Raw genomic sequence first — 14124 nt, 5'->3', positions numbered from 1 at the left:
TGGCTCCAATAAAGGGAATTGTTTTCCAGGCAGTGGAGTGAAATTGGAAACAGACGCAAAGGGTGTCCCTTAGCTATGCCATTTTATTCAACTCTTCAAAAAAATGTAGCAGATTGGTGAGGCAAGATTTTCATTGACTAAGTTCATGTTGGCTTTGGTCCTATTAATCCATGCCTATGGATATGCTCAGTAACTTTGTTGTTTACAATAGCCTATCATTTTGCCTGGTACTGATGTCAGGTTCACTGGTCTATAATTTATTGGGTCAGTTCTGGAACCCTTTTAAAATTTTGGCGTTATATTGGCCACCCTACAATCTTCTGGTACCACGCTTGATTTTAAAGATAAATTACATATTACTAACAATAGCTTTGTACGTTCATTTTTTAGATCCCAGTACTCCAGGATGTATACCATCCAGGCCAGATGATTTGCTACTCTTTAATTTATCAAATTGTCCCATTACATTTTCCAGTTTATTATCATATTAGGCTTTTCCACATTTTTGGAAAATTTCCATTCAATGTGGTTTACACGTTGAACCAAATAACTAAGGCCCCCTTTTACAAAGTCGCGCTAGCGACTATCGGTGTGGTAATGTAGCTTTGTAAAATGGGGTCTAAGATTAAGCAGAGAGAAAACAGAAATTTTAGTACTTATTAACAATAAAACCTACATGTTTGAAAAAAGAAATGTTTTAAAACTTTTTCTGAATGCTAATATAGTTGGCATATCCCTCAACTCCTGTGGCAACTAATTCCAGAAAAGGGGACCTAAAATACTAAGTAGGTCTTTTACTAAAGCTTAGCTCGCGTTATCTGCAGCAGATCCCATAAGAATAAAATGGGCTCTGCTGCAGATAACTTGCATTAAGCTTTAGTAAAAGACTCCTTAAAAGCTTTATTCCTTCTTTTCACTGTTGCCCCGCGTTCTGTAACAAGTCACCTTAGCAGGTCTTGTACTGAAGCTTAGCTTGAGTTATCTGCAGCAGTGCTCATAGGAATAAAATGGGCCCTGCTGCAGATAACTCAAGCTAAGCCTTTGTAAAAGACCCCCTCAGTTAGGTGCGAACCCCATAATTCTGTAAAAGTTTCCAAAAATCGTGCACACAAATTTGTGCATGCAATTTAATAAAATACAAGCCAATTAACACTAATAAGTGGCTTTTAAACAAACAATTATTGACACTAATTAAATTTAATTGAACTTTACACACATAAATTTAGGCATAGGATCCACGCCTAAATTTTACTTGTGATTTGAAAAAGGGGGTGCGGAAATGGAAGGGTCATGAGCAGAGTGAAGGCATTTCTAAAATTAATATACATGGTTATAGAATAAAAGGGATACACACCTAATGTAGGCATACACATTTATACCACATTTCAATTAGGCGCAATTATAATATTCTATAAATTGCACCTAACTTTAAGCATGTTTTATAGAAATTTTCAGCGCTAATATTTTTGGTGCTATATATAGAATCTAGCTCCAATTGTGCACACAAGTTATACAATACTAGCAGTTATGCATATACCTGTTACAATTATGCACATAAATACTAGAACCCTCATGATCAAAAGCAAATGCTGTTAGCACCATACTAGCACCAGCGTTTGCTACCGCCCCACGATTAGAGCCCTTGAGTGTGTGAAACAACGCGCTCGAGGGCTCTTTGCGCAAGTAGCATGCAAATGCATGCTAAACAGGGCTCAGCGCATTCATCCCCAATGATCAGCGACCAGCGCGCCAAAGAATGGGTCGCTGGCCGCGGCAAACCCTATGCCAGCTCATTGGGGAGGAATGGTGAGCCCTGTTAGCAGCCTGGCAGGCCCCCGTTACCCCCAAAGCAAACCTGCCAGGCTGCTAACAGGGGGCTGGAGGTCTGGTTGACCTCTGGTCCCCCCGACGACCCCACCCCCCCCAGGTTCAGGGAGGGCTGGAGAGTCGGTGGGTCCCCCCCAAACCTCCTGAAATTGGTCCCTGAGGGTCTAGTGTCTGCCGGCAAAACCCCCTTCCACCCTCCCACCCAGCGAGTGACAAGAGAGGGGCTGGAGGTCTGGGGGACCTCCAGCCCACCCCAACTCCCCCCCCCCAGCATTGTCCAAGCAATCCCTGATGGTCCAGCGTAAGGACAGCCCCCTCCCGGCCCCCTACCTTAGTTGGAGGAGGGACGCAGCCTGCCTCCCTCCACTTGGTTGACGACACAGCAAAATGGCAGCACCCAGCCCCGCCCAGCGCATCCTGGGATGCGCTGGGCGGGGCTAAAGACCATGTAAGGGAGCAATTCCCTTACATGGTCTGTATCCCTGCCCAGCGCATCCCAGGATGCACTGGGCGAGGCTGGGAACTGCCATTTTGTTGTGTCGTCAACCCAAGTGGAGGGAGGCAGGCTGTGTCTCTCCTCCAACTAAGGTAGGGGGCCAGGAGGGGGCTGTCCTTACGCTGGACCATCAGGGATTGCTCGGACAATGCTGGGGAGGGAGTTGGGGTGGGCTGGAGGTCCGCTGGACCTCAAGCCCCTCCGTCACTTGCTGGGTGGGAGGGGGTTTTACCAGCGGCCACTAGACCACCAGAGACCAATTTTGGGGGGTTTGGAGGGGCTAGAGACCCACCAGATCTCCAGCCCTCCCTGAACCTACTACTACTACTACTACTTAACATTTCTAGAGCGCTACTAGGGTTACGCAGCGCTGTACAATTTAACAAAGAGAGACAGTCCCTGCTCAAAGAGCTTACAATCTAATAGACAAGTGAACGGTCGGTCCGATCGGGGCAGTCAAATTGGGGCAGTCTGGATTCACTGAACCTGAGGGGGTGGGATCATCGGGGGGACTGGAGGTCCACTGGACTTCCAGCCCCAGTTGCTCAGGCCTCGGGGCAGGGTGTTTGACATGTTTGGGCTTTTGACAGCCCAGACCTGTCAAACAAGTGCGGGAGGATTGTGCTGAGCGCATGCTCAGGCACAATTCGCCCACACTTCTACCCGATGATCAGAGATAATTGCGCTGCTTAAATTTGCATGCATTATCTCTGATCATCAGTGCGGTAAAGCCCCGCGCTGTTCCAGCACTATTTTAGAGCGCTGTTTGGAACAGTGCGGGGCTTTTGATCATGAGGGCCTAGATGCTTGCACATCAGTGTTCTAAAACTTTAGTAAATATAACATTTATGGCTGAACTGGAAGAAAAATTTCTGAATACATATCACACCACACCCCTAAAATACTACCAGTATATTGATGACATTTTTATGATTTGGACTGAGGGGGAAGATACTCTAAAACAATTTTACAGTTCTTTCAGTACATACCATCCTACAATCAGATTCAAAATTGACTACTCCCCAGAAAAAGTCAATTTTTTGGACACCACAGTTTCAGTCAGCAATGGCTACATACAAACATCCATATATAGGAAACCCACAGACAAAAGCAGCTACCTCCACAACTCCAGCTTCCATCCTTCACGTACGAAAAAAATCCATTATTCAAAGCCAAGCCACAAGATACCACCGTATCTGCTTTGAGCCAGGGGACAGAGATAGGCACCTCAAAATCCTGACTGCATCCTTCAAACAGAAAGGCTATAACCCCCAAATAATCTCCAAGAATATTGCTTCCTCCCTCAAAACAGGGAATCAGGGAAAATCTGCTACAGTCCAAGGAAAAGAAAACCATGGACAGAACCCCCCTTGTAGTGACATACAACCCAGAGCTGGAAAAACTGAGGAAAATCATAAAAGATCTGCAGCCACTACTCCAGGAGGATGAATTATTGAGAGATATTCCCATCACCAACAGTGATGGCCTTCCAACAGCCACCCAATTTAAAACACAAGCTAGTGAGAAGCAAGCTCTCAACAGAGACCCATAAAAAAGTGAATGGCACACATCCTTGCAATATATCCAGCAGCAAACTATGCCAAAACATTTCACAAGTCCCCACAATCATTCACAAAGGAAAACTATTCAACATAAAGGAATCCTTCACATGCTCATCTTCCAATGTAGTATATATCATCTAGTGTAAAAAATGCGACGAAGGGTGCTATATTGGAGAAACAAGCCAGATGCTGAAGAGATTTCAATTACATAGACATCACATAAAAAATGCCACTGCCAACCAGGATGTTACCTATGTGGGACAGCACATAGGTAACATCCTGCGGTGCATCTAAATCACAAGGTGGTGTGTCGGGGGTGTTTCAAAGGTGGGATTAGAACAGGCTTAAGACATGCCTAACATGTGTGTTTTATAGCCATAATGGAAGAAAATGAAAATGTCTAGGGTGAACACTTCAGCGTTTTAGTCTAGACCTGTTTTTAGAATAAACAAGGCACAAAAAGGTTCCCTAAATGACAAGATGACCACTGGAGGGAATCAGGCATGACTCCCTTTCTCCCACAGTGGTCACTTACCCCCACCCACCCACCCACCCCTCAAAATACGAATAAAAATGGTACTCACCAGCCTCTATGACAGCCTCAGATGTTATAGCCAGGTCCAATAGAACAGCATACAGGTCCTGGAATAAGGTAGTGGTGGGTGCAGTGCACTGTAGACAGGTAGACCCAGGCCCATACCTCCCCTACCTTTTACACTTGTGATAAAACTGTGAGCCCTCCCAAACTCACCAGAAATCCACTATACTCACATATGGTGTACAGTTCAGGGTAGTGGGATTTGGGGGTCTCAGCAGACAAGATAAGGCAGCAAGAGTGAGTTGTGTACCTGGGAACATTTATATGAAGTCCACTGCAATGCTCCCTAGGGTGCCCTATTGCTCTCCTGGGATATCTGGGGGACCAGTCTGCTACAAATGCTGACCCATCCTACATCCCAATGGCTTCATTTTCTACATTTTTTTAAATGGCCTGAAAAAATAAACACACAGAGCACTAAACCTTGTTACAAATGGTATTTTTGGGGAAAAAAAAAGACATTTTGCTTTTTTGAAAATGGTTACATTTGCTAGTCAGATTTGGGACATTTAGGGCAAAACGTCCAAAGTCAAATGCCATATTGAAAATGCCCCTCCATGTTGCCTAGTATGAAGGCAACAAACCATCTACTTTGTCTTTAAGGTACAAACTGTCTCTAAATTCACCTTATTCATGTGTTGTTTAACTTACTTAAATACAAACTGTCAATCTTTATTAAATATTGAGATTTCAAAATTCCAGTTGAAGGTTGGAAAGGTGCTATTAAAATTATACAACTTTCATTGAAATAAGAAATAGTATTGAATTTTTCTGAATCCCAGAGCAGTGTTAATATATTACCTAAGATAGTCTTTTCCTATTCTACTGCTGAAAATGTGAGACTTTTTTTAATCTTTTCTTTCTGTATTTTTGGTGGTGTTATATTTCTTTGAAAAGCTTCAGAATACAAAACCCTGGTTTTAATGTGTGCGTGTGCATATATGCTTGTACTGAAAATGTCCAAAACGAAATGGCCAACTTTTGAACGAAAAAACCCCCAAGGACAAGAACGTCTTGCATCATTTTCAAAAATATAGCCACAGAGACATCCCTGCAGAACAGAAGAGTAGCCTAGTGATTAGTTCAGTGGACTATAAATCAAAGGACTCAGGTTCAGACCCCACTATATAACACTTTTTGTTGTAAATGTGATTCTTCCAGGACCTGAACAATGCCTACTCCACATAAATATCTACCACTTCAATAGCCTTCAAGCTTGTAGGTGTCTTAAATATTTAGGTACAGTACGCATATTTCTGTTTCTGGAAGGCTCAGAATTATTTTAAAAAAAAGAGTTGAAGTGGGGCCTGACCCTGGGTCTCTTGGTTCATAATCCACTACACTAACCACTAGATTACTCCTCTAATCAGCTTGCTGCTTTGTTCAGAATGGCCATAATACCTGCAGCTGACAGAGGCTGGTTTTCTTTTCCAGTTTCACTTTCAGGGCAGAGGGATGGGGACAGCAATCACTGGGAGATTAAGGAGGGGTAATGCCTTAATCCCTTCAGTGGTCAGCTGCTATAAAAACTTTGTATTTTATTTTATTTTTAGATATGGATGTTTCTTCCTATTCAAAAATCTCTGTTGAATGTGCTACTTTTGAGCCCTTCCTAGTCCTACCCAAAACACACTCACAACACGCCCCCTTGCTATTTGTGTGAAACTTCTACATCTGACTTTCCAGAATCAGGATTTGGACATTTTTAGCAGATGGACCTTTTTATTTTAGGCATTTTAAGATGTCCAACCGCTTTGAACATGAGCACCATAGTCATTCAAATAAGTCTTGCATATACATTGTTGTTTCAATAAAATAAAAGTGTACTGTTTGAAAATAATGGTAGATTACAAAATCCCACTTAAAAACAAAAAGCACAGAAAAATCAAAATTTAGAATCACTAAACAATGAAATACTTCAGATGGCCTCCCTTGCCTCTCCCAAAAATTTCATAAACAATGTAAGGATCATCTGTTTCTTTAACTTTCTCTCCTTGTTCACCTGCACTGTACAGCTCCTGGGGCTAGTGTTCCTGTCCTTAGGCCTTGGATTGATATCTTGCTGTGGAATAAGATGCATATTTTTCATACTAACAGTACACCAGTCTTCTTCATTCCTCTCCTAAAGGATAGGCTAGCTAGTGTTAGTACATGCATGAAATGAAATGAAGAGTCATATCTTGAATGTTCACTAGATTCTGCTAAGCAAAACATTTGATCCACACATATGTAACGTATAGTTACATAGTAGATGACAGCAGATAAAGAGACCTGTACGGTCTATCCAGTCTGCCCAACAAGATAAACTCATTGTGTTACAAGAAATAATTTACTTGGGGATAGCTAGAGCACTCACTAATATTTATAATTTTTAATATAAATATATTTATTTTAAATTCTCCACCAGTTGCCGATTAAAGCAACAGGATCTACACTTACACTGAATGAAAGGAATTAAATATATTTATTGGATTGCATTAACCTGCATTACCAGGTTTAAGAAAGAACAGACCATTTATATATTTAGCTTCAAAAGGGTTTATTAAGTTACAATATGATTAATGCAATCATATAAATAAGGTTACAAGCGAGAGATAGTTCTTTTAAGAGATCTTTACAGATAATCTGTGCTTAAGTAAAGTAGCAGGTTTTTAAATCAGAGGTCAAAACTTACAGAACAGTCCTTGTTATAGAGCATGCTGTGGTCCAGTAAAGAGCCATGAGGCAGAGGCAGGTCCTCACAGCAGGCAAGTGAGCTGCAGGTCAGGTCCCAAGAAGCTGGCAGGTCCCAAGAAGAAGCAGGTCCCAAGAGGCTGAGCTGGGCTGTTTCCAGGCCTTTTATAATGTTCCCTGAGTCCTGGATATTGAAGCTTGCAGAGGATCTTGGGTATTGTAGTTTGCAAGGGGTCATATGCCATCAGCCCTTTGTCTTTACATGTGCTGAAGTCTTATCTGAAGGGGGGAGCACTGAGTCCTCTGTGGCAAGTGGTTTATGGCTTCCTGTTTATTCTTTCATTCTGAGTCAATAGCTGGAGTTATACCTTTCCCGCCTGCCTGTCTCCTTCCCTCTACTGGTTACCTTTGATCTTTGTTGTGTTGATCAGCCAGGCTTTTTGATCAGAGGAAGAGAGTAAATTTAAAACTATGAAACAGTCTTACTTGAGAATAGTCTTTTGTCAAAGGGGGAGGAAGGGGGAGCACTGAGTTTCCCAGGAAAAAGTGAGGGGGAGATGAGCTTGGAGTGAAAGCCAGTTTCTGCTGCAGTTTCAATATGTTTTTAAAGCTGTACAAATATATATATATATATATATATATATATATATATATATATATATATATATATATATATATATATATATATATCTGATCCAACACAACATCATGCTACATATATTTCAATAATCCTGACAATTAAACTGATACCATTACAATTGTATGTGATACTTTATATAAATGCTTGTTCTTAATTTGTCCCTGGCTTTTTCAGGGCACAGACTATAGAAGTCTGTCCAGCACTGGCTTTTCTTCCCAAGTACCAGTGTTGCCACCCAATCTCCACTAAGCTTCTGTGGATCCATTCCTTCTACACAGGATTCCTTTGTATTAATCCCACACATTTTTGAATTCTGTTACGGTTTTCAATTCCATCACCCCCCCCCCGCCCCCCCGCAGGAGAGCATTCCAAGTATCTACCACCCTATCAAAAGACCTTATTTAGGGCATCTTGCACAGCATAGCATAGAAATTTAAATCATCCTTACATTGTACATTTTTTCATCCATGCTACATATTTACACTGGAATTCTGAGGTTCACATCAGCTTTCATATATTCCATTTCCCTTAAAACCAAAAAAATAATTTGTTTAGTCAAAGTACAGTTAGCATAATGGTGAATTGTACCCTGCCATCCCAGTGTGCTTATAATTGGCAGTCTGCCAGTTCTCTCCTGGCTTAGCACTCAGCAGCACTGATCGAAGACATAAAGGCCTTTCCCTCACAACTCACTTTTGACTCTGTTTACTTCAGTAGAGTGACACTGCAGTCTTTTTATAAAGGCCTCTAATAGGCATGTGGCAGTCTTGTGTATTAGTTCTATTAGACTCTGCATTTGGATTTTACACATAAATCATTGCTAATTCTTTTTCCTTCTGCCCTCTCTCTCTCTCTCTCTCTCTCCATTCCTCATCATCTTCTCTGATTCTCTTATTTGTTTACTTTTAATTCTCTCTGGCAATTTATTGTTTTTTTTAATTTCATTTGAGATTTTTTTTCCACTAATTTTAATTGCATGTGTAACCCTGGTCTTCTGCTTTCTTGGACATCAGCTGGCACTGGGCTTGGGTACCCAAACCAGGGCTTACAAAACATAAATTGTGTTGAGCTGGGCATGGGCTAAAGCTTGACTAAATCTCAGTAAGCTGTGGGGTATTAAGCCACAAGTCTTTACCAGTCTCTGCAAATTCCCCTTCAATCCCAACTCCATAGTAAATAACACTCCAGTGGTTGAATTAACAGCAACTCTTTACTGAAAAAATGCTGCAACTGGCAGATATAAACAACATCTCTCCTTCCATAATAGTACCTGAATAATATAGATCTTGACAACTAATATGATTAGTTCTTCAAAGTTTCATCTTATTTACAAATATACAGCAACTGTCCAGTCCTTTCACTCATGTACATATCCCATCCATCAAGATAAACTGAGGCTGGGCTTGTCTGCTCTCTTCACAGACAAGCAACCCGCAGGGGAATTTCCCAGTTGCTGGACTCCCTCGGGACCAGACCTCCCTGTCCTTCCATCTCCTTCCAGAGGTGCTCTCTCTAGCTGCCACCTCTAGTTTATGAACAGGTCTTCCCCTATTCCTTCTCATAGGAGGGTCACCCTTGTCTGCTCCTGGAGCTTGCCACCAGTCTCTGCTCTTCCAACAGGGACCAACACCTTTTTCTTGTCAGCCTCAGGTTATTGGGCCAGTACAGAATACCCCATTCTCCTCATGGATCTTGATGGGGGTGCAGGAAACCAAAGACCTCGTGGTCTGCTGTGTAACAGTTTTTATCATATCCTAACTTCATCCCCTGTGCAACATCAACTGTCAATTAGTTAATCATAACCATTCCCAAAATAATAACCCTTCAACATTTTCATAGTTTTTCCATAAACCCTCCCTCCCTCCTATTTGGAGGAGTTACTTTTCTCTCATTAGTAATCCACTGAAGAGTCCATCCAGTTTTGATGGGGTTTTCCCCCCTTATTTTATTGATTTTCCTCTGGACCAATAATCCAGGGGATTACAAGTGACTGTAAGTATCCAAGCCCTATCTGTGGATGGGGCCCAAAGGGAGCCATTGCTTCTGACCCAAGGCCTGTGAACAAGACTGACAGGGAAATCGCTGCTGTATCTTCAGGACCCACAAATGGGTTAAGAAGTGAAAGGATCCACAGGAAGCTGGGACATAGAGGAATAAGAAGTTCTGAGGGTGTGTCTTTTTAAACATTTACAGGAAGGTTTTGGTAGGTATGAGTGGGCCAGGCAGCCCAGAAATCAAATCAAGCAATGAGAGCATTTTCAACTAAAGTAAATGAAACAAATCCACCTCCCTCCCCCTCCCCCCCAACAAACAACAAACAAACAAACAAACAAACAGAGAACCTCTGTCCCACCCTCCTCTTATACATTTATTAAGTGTAGGTAACACAAGCAAATGCATAGGGCTCTAAAAGTTTGAAGACCCCAAATCCCAAGCTGAGGAGAAGTTTGCTACTACTGCTTTGGACCATTCACTTGTGCCACTGGCGTAGGGGCATTTTAGCACTTTCCAGCCCTTTAGTCCTGTCAAATCTTGAATCTGGCCCTGTTAGGGCACCTAACAAAACAAAAAAAACAAAAAGGCACACAACTGCTTACAAAACAGTAGATGAAAAACAACAAAGCAGTGGAATCAAATGTATTTATTGGAACAATACCCGACGTGGCCACGTTTCGCCCTCAGGCTGCGTCAGGGGTATAAACTATCAAAAGTGTATGTAAATATATCATACACACTAGTAGTTCCAAAATCTAGTTCCATTTATCTGCTACTTCCAACTGAACTGATATGTATTAGCAACTAATACATGTTGTTTTTCATCTCCTGTTAGGGCACCTTACAGGTTATTGCAAGAATACTTTAGTTTCATTTTTTCTCAAATCATATTAGCAACTTGATCAAATGCCCAAGTACAATAAAACAAACTGGGGGTCTTTTACAAAATGTTGGTAAGCCCAATGTGGGCTTGCCAAGCACTAAATCTGGACTACCGCCAGCCCAACGCGGCCAACAGCAGTGGCTCTGCCCTGATCGCATGTCATTTCGGGGGAAAAAGAAAACCCCTGAAAATAGCTTGCGCGGTGGTAACATGGCAGTAATTGGGCATTGCCACATGCTGCCCGGTTATCGCCAGGTTACCGTGACCGCCCTTATCGCCACCTCAGTGGGTGGCGGTAAGGGCTCCCCACCACATGGCCATGCGGTAAGAGTTCACTTACCGCATGGCCATGCTTGTCTGGGAGATTTTTACCCACTGCAATAAAAAAGGAACTGGTGCACAGGAAAAACAGCCCCTGCCGCTAGCGCAGGGCCCCTTTTTGGATTTTAGCAAAGCCTTTGACACAGTCCTGCACAGGTGACTGATAAATAAACTGAGTGCCCTTGGTATGGGACCTAAAATGACTGACTGGGTCAAAAACTGGTAAATGGGAGGAGACAAAGGGTGGTGGTAAATGGAGCTTGCTCTGAGGAAAAAGATGTTATCAGTGGTGTACTGCAGGGGTCGGTCCTTGGGCCAGCTCTTTTTAACATCTGTGAGTGATATTGTGGAAGGACTGTCTGATAAGGTTTGTCTCTTTGTGGATGATACCATGCTCTGTATAAGAGTGGACAACCCTGAGGGGATGGATGACATGATGAAGGATCTACCGAAGCTCGAAGAATGGTCCGAAAATGGGCAACTAAGATTTAATGTTAAGAAGTGCAAGGTCATGCACATTTGGAGTACTGCACACAATTCTGGAGACCGCACCTACGAAAAGATATAAACAGGATGGAGTCAGTCCAGAGGGTGGCTGAAAAATTCTCTGCCATATAAAAGGTCAGAGGGTGACTACAAAGGTCTCTGCTTATAAATGTCAATGTGTTTATGCTGGAAGAGAGGCGTGAGAGAGGGGATATGATAGAGACTTTTAAATACCTCAGTGACGTTAATGTACAGGAGGTGAATCTTTTTCAAATGAAGGAGAACTCTGGAATGAGAGGGCATAGGATGAAGATAATAGGCTTAAAAGGAATCTAAGGAAATACTCTTTCATGGTAAGGGTGGTAGAAGAGTGGAATGGCTTCACAGTGGAGGTAGTGGATGAGGATTGTGTCAGAATTTAAGAAAGTGGGACTGGCACTTGGAATCCCTCAGGAAAAGGAGGAGTTAGTGGTTGCTGAGGAAGGGCAGACTGGATGGGCCTTTTGGTCGTTACCTGCCGTCATTTTTCTATGTTTTTCCCACAACTTGGTAAAAGGACCTCTCTGTGACTTAGATCAGTTCCTTATATCTTATTTAACTATACAAAGAACTTGCCTTGAGTTTAGCCACCCATCTATTTATCCCAACTGACTCTGTACCACTCATTTTGTCCCTATCTCTATATATATGAATTTGGCCCTTTAGCTATATGGTAAGCTGTATTGTAGAAAATCGTTAGTATCATAGTTAGGTTATTTGAATGTTCTAATGTGTGCTTATTAGATGTTTCATTAGTATTATGCTGATATCGTATCATAGCTCTGTTATTTGAATTTCAGTGTTGTTAAATGTGTATATTTTTGATCTTGTTTCAATGGTAGCCGTATTATTAGGCTTCAATTTTCTGTTTTCAAGTTTACCTCATTTATTGTATTTATATTTATATGGGTCATTTTACTATTTTTACACTATTAACAAAATTATTGTAAGTTTTCTGTTAAACTGTACCTGCTGTACCCTGCTTTTGGTGATTCTCTTCATACAAGTGGTTAATAAATTCCAATTAAAAAAATAAATAAATACATTATGGCAATCTTGAAAGTTGAACAGCTGAAAATGAAATAATTCTTCAAATATTTCTATGACAATGCAAAGCACTGTAAGATAGTTTCAAGAAAGGGCACCAAAAGTTATGTGCAAAAAAATTGAGCACTAAGCAAGTATTCTATAGCGGCAAAGTTGGACGCTGAAGCTGTTATAGAATACTGGTGTAAGTTCATATTTGAGTGCCAAAGTTTAGGTGTGTCACACAATGAATCTCTTATGATGATCCAATTTGTTGAATAAAACGGGGGGAACAACAACAAACAACAATATAATTGTCCCAGCCCTTTTATAAACTCTAAAAGGAGTTGTGACTTCTTAGTGACTCTCAGTGGTGATTCGTTTACATGAGCACTCTATTTCTTGCTCATGACTCCCCTCAATCTTCATGGGGTCCTTTTGCATAATTAAGCCAAACTTATTAGTGATAAAATATTTAAAATTAACCTTGTATCTCCCAAATATTTACACCTTAAAGAGCTAATATGCTAAACTTTTGTTGCGATCCTGGGTGGTGAACTCTAGAACCATAGCCAGATTCCTGACCACAGTAGACAAGTCACTTCTGCAGTCGAAGGGGAAGAGGCAAGACACGAGCTGGGCACAGTGGGAAGCTAGGAGATAAGGTTGAAGCTTAGCAAGGCAGGAACCAGGAGACAAGCTGGGCGTGGAAAAGCAGGAACCAGGAGACAAGCTGGGCGTGGCAAAGTAGGCACCAGGAGACAATCTGGGCTTGGCAAAGCAAAAACCAGAAGATAAGCTGGGCTTGGCAAAGTAGGCATCAGGAGACAAACTGGGCTTGGCAAGGCAGGCACCAGCTGCGAAGGCATTTGAGGTGGGGCTGGGCTTGCCTAAAAGTGCCCAGGCCCATTACATCACTCTGCCATGCCCCTCCATCATCTCATTGCTAGCCCTATAGTAATTGGGCTGTGGCACGCAAGTGCACCCTAGGTGGGTGTGCGTGAAAGTGGACTCAGAAAGATCCCATCCCACAAGCCGCTCCGAGGGGTAAGTGCAGTGGGGGACAAAGCTAGGATCACATCAGTGCCATGACAGTACCTCCCCCTCAATGGCCCCTCCTGCGCTCAGACCTGGGTTTGGGTTTGTGAGGGAACAGGCAGTGAAACCAGCGGATGAGGACTGGAGCATGGACTTGAGCTGTGGTTTCCAGGAATTGTCCTCGGGGCCAAAGCCCTTCCAAGCAATGAGATAATGCAATTTGCATTATACCCTTCCTGAATCCAGTATACCCTGCACTTCATACTCTTTGTCAGGGTACGCATCAACCGGTAGTGGTGTAGGAAAAACCTTAGTCATTTTCCTCAATAACAGAGGTTTCAGCAAGGACACGTGAAAAGTGTTGTGGATTTGCAGGTTAGCTGGTAGTTTTAACCCTTTGGTGTCCAATGTTACCATCAATCTGTTCCCATATGGCTTATTACGGGAACATTGGACACTAAAGGGTTTTAATTGGTATGTGACAGGGCCAGTCTGATGGGTCACTGAGTATGGCCCAATGTACCAAGAGGCAAACTAGGC

This window comes from Microcaecilia unicolor, chromosome 2, assembly GCF_901765095.1.
Source record: "Microcaecilia unicolor chromosome 2, aMicUni1.1, whole genome shotgun sequence".
Taxonomy (NCBI): Eukaryota; Metazoa; Chordata; class Amphibia; order Gymnophiona; family Siphonopidae; genus Microcaecilia; species Microcaecilia unicolor.
This window is presented reverse-complemented; position numbering follows the sequence as displayed.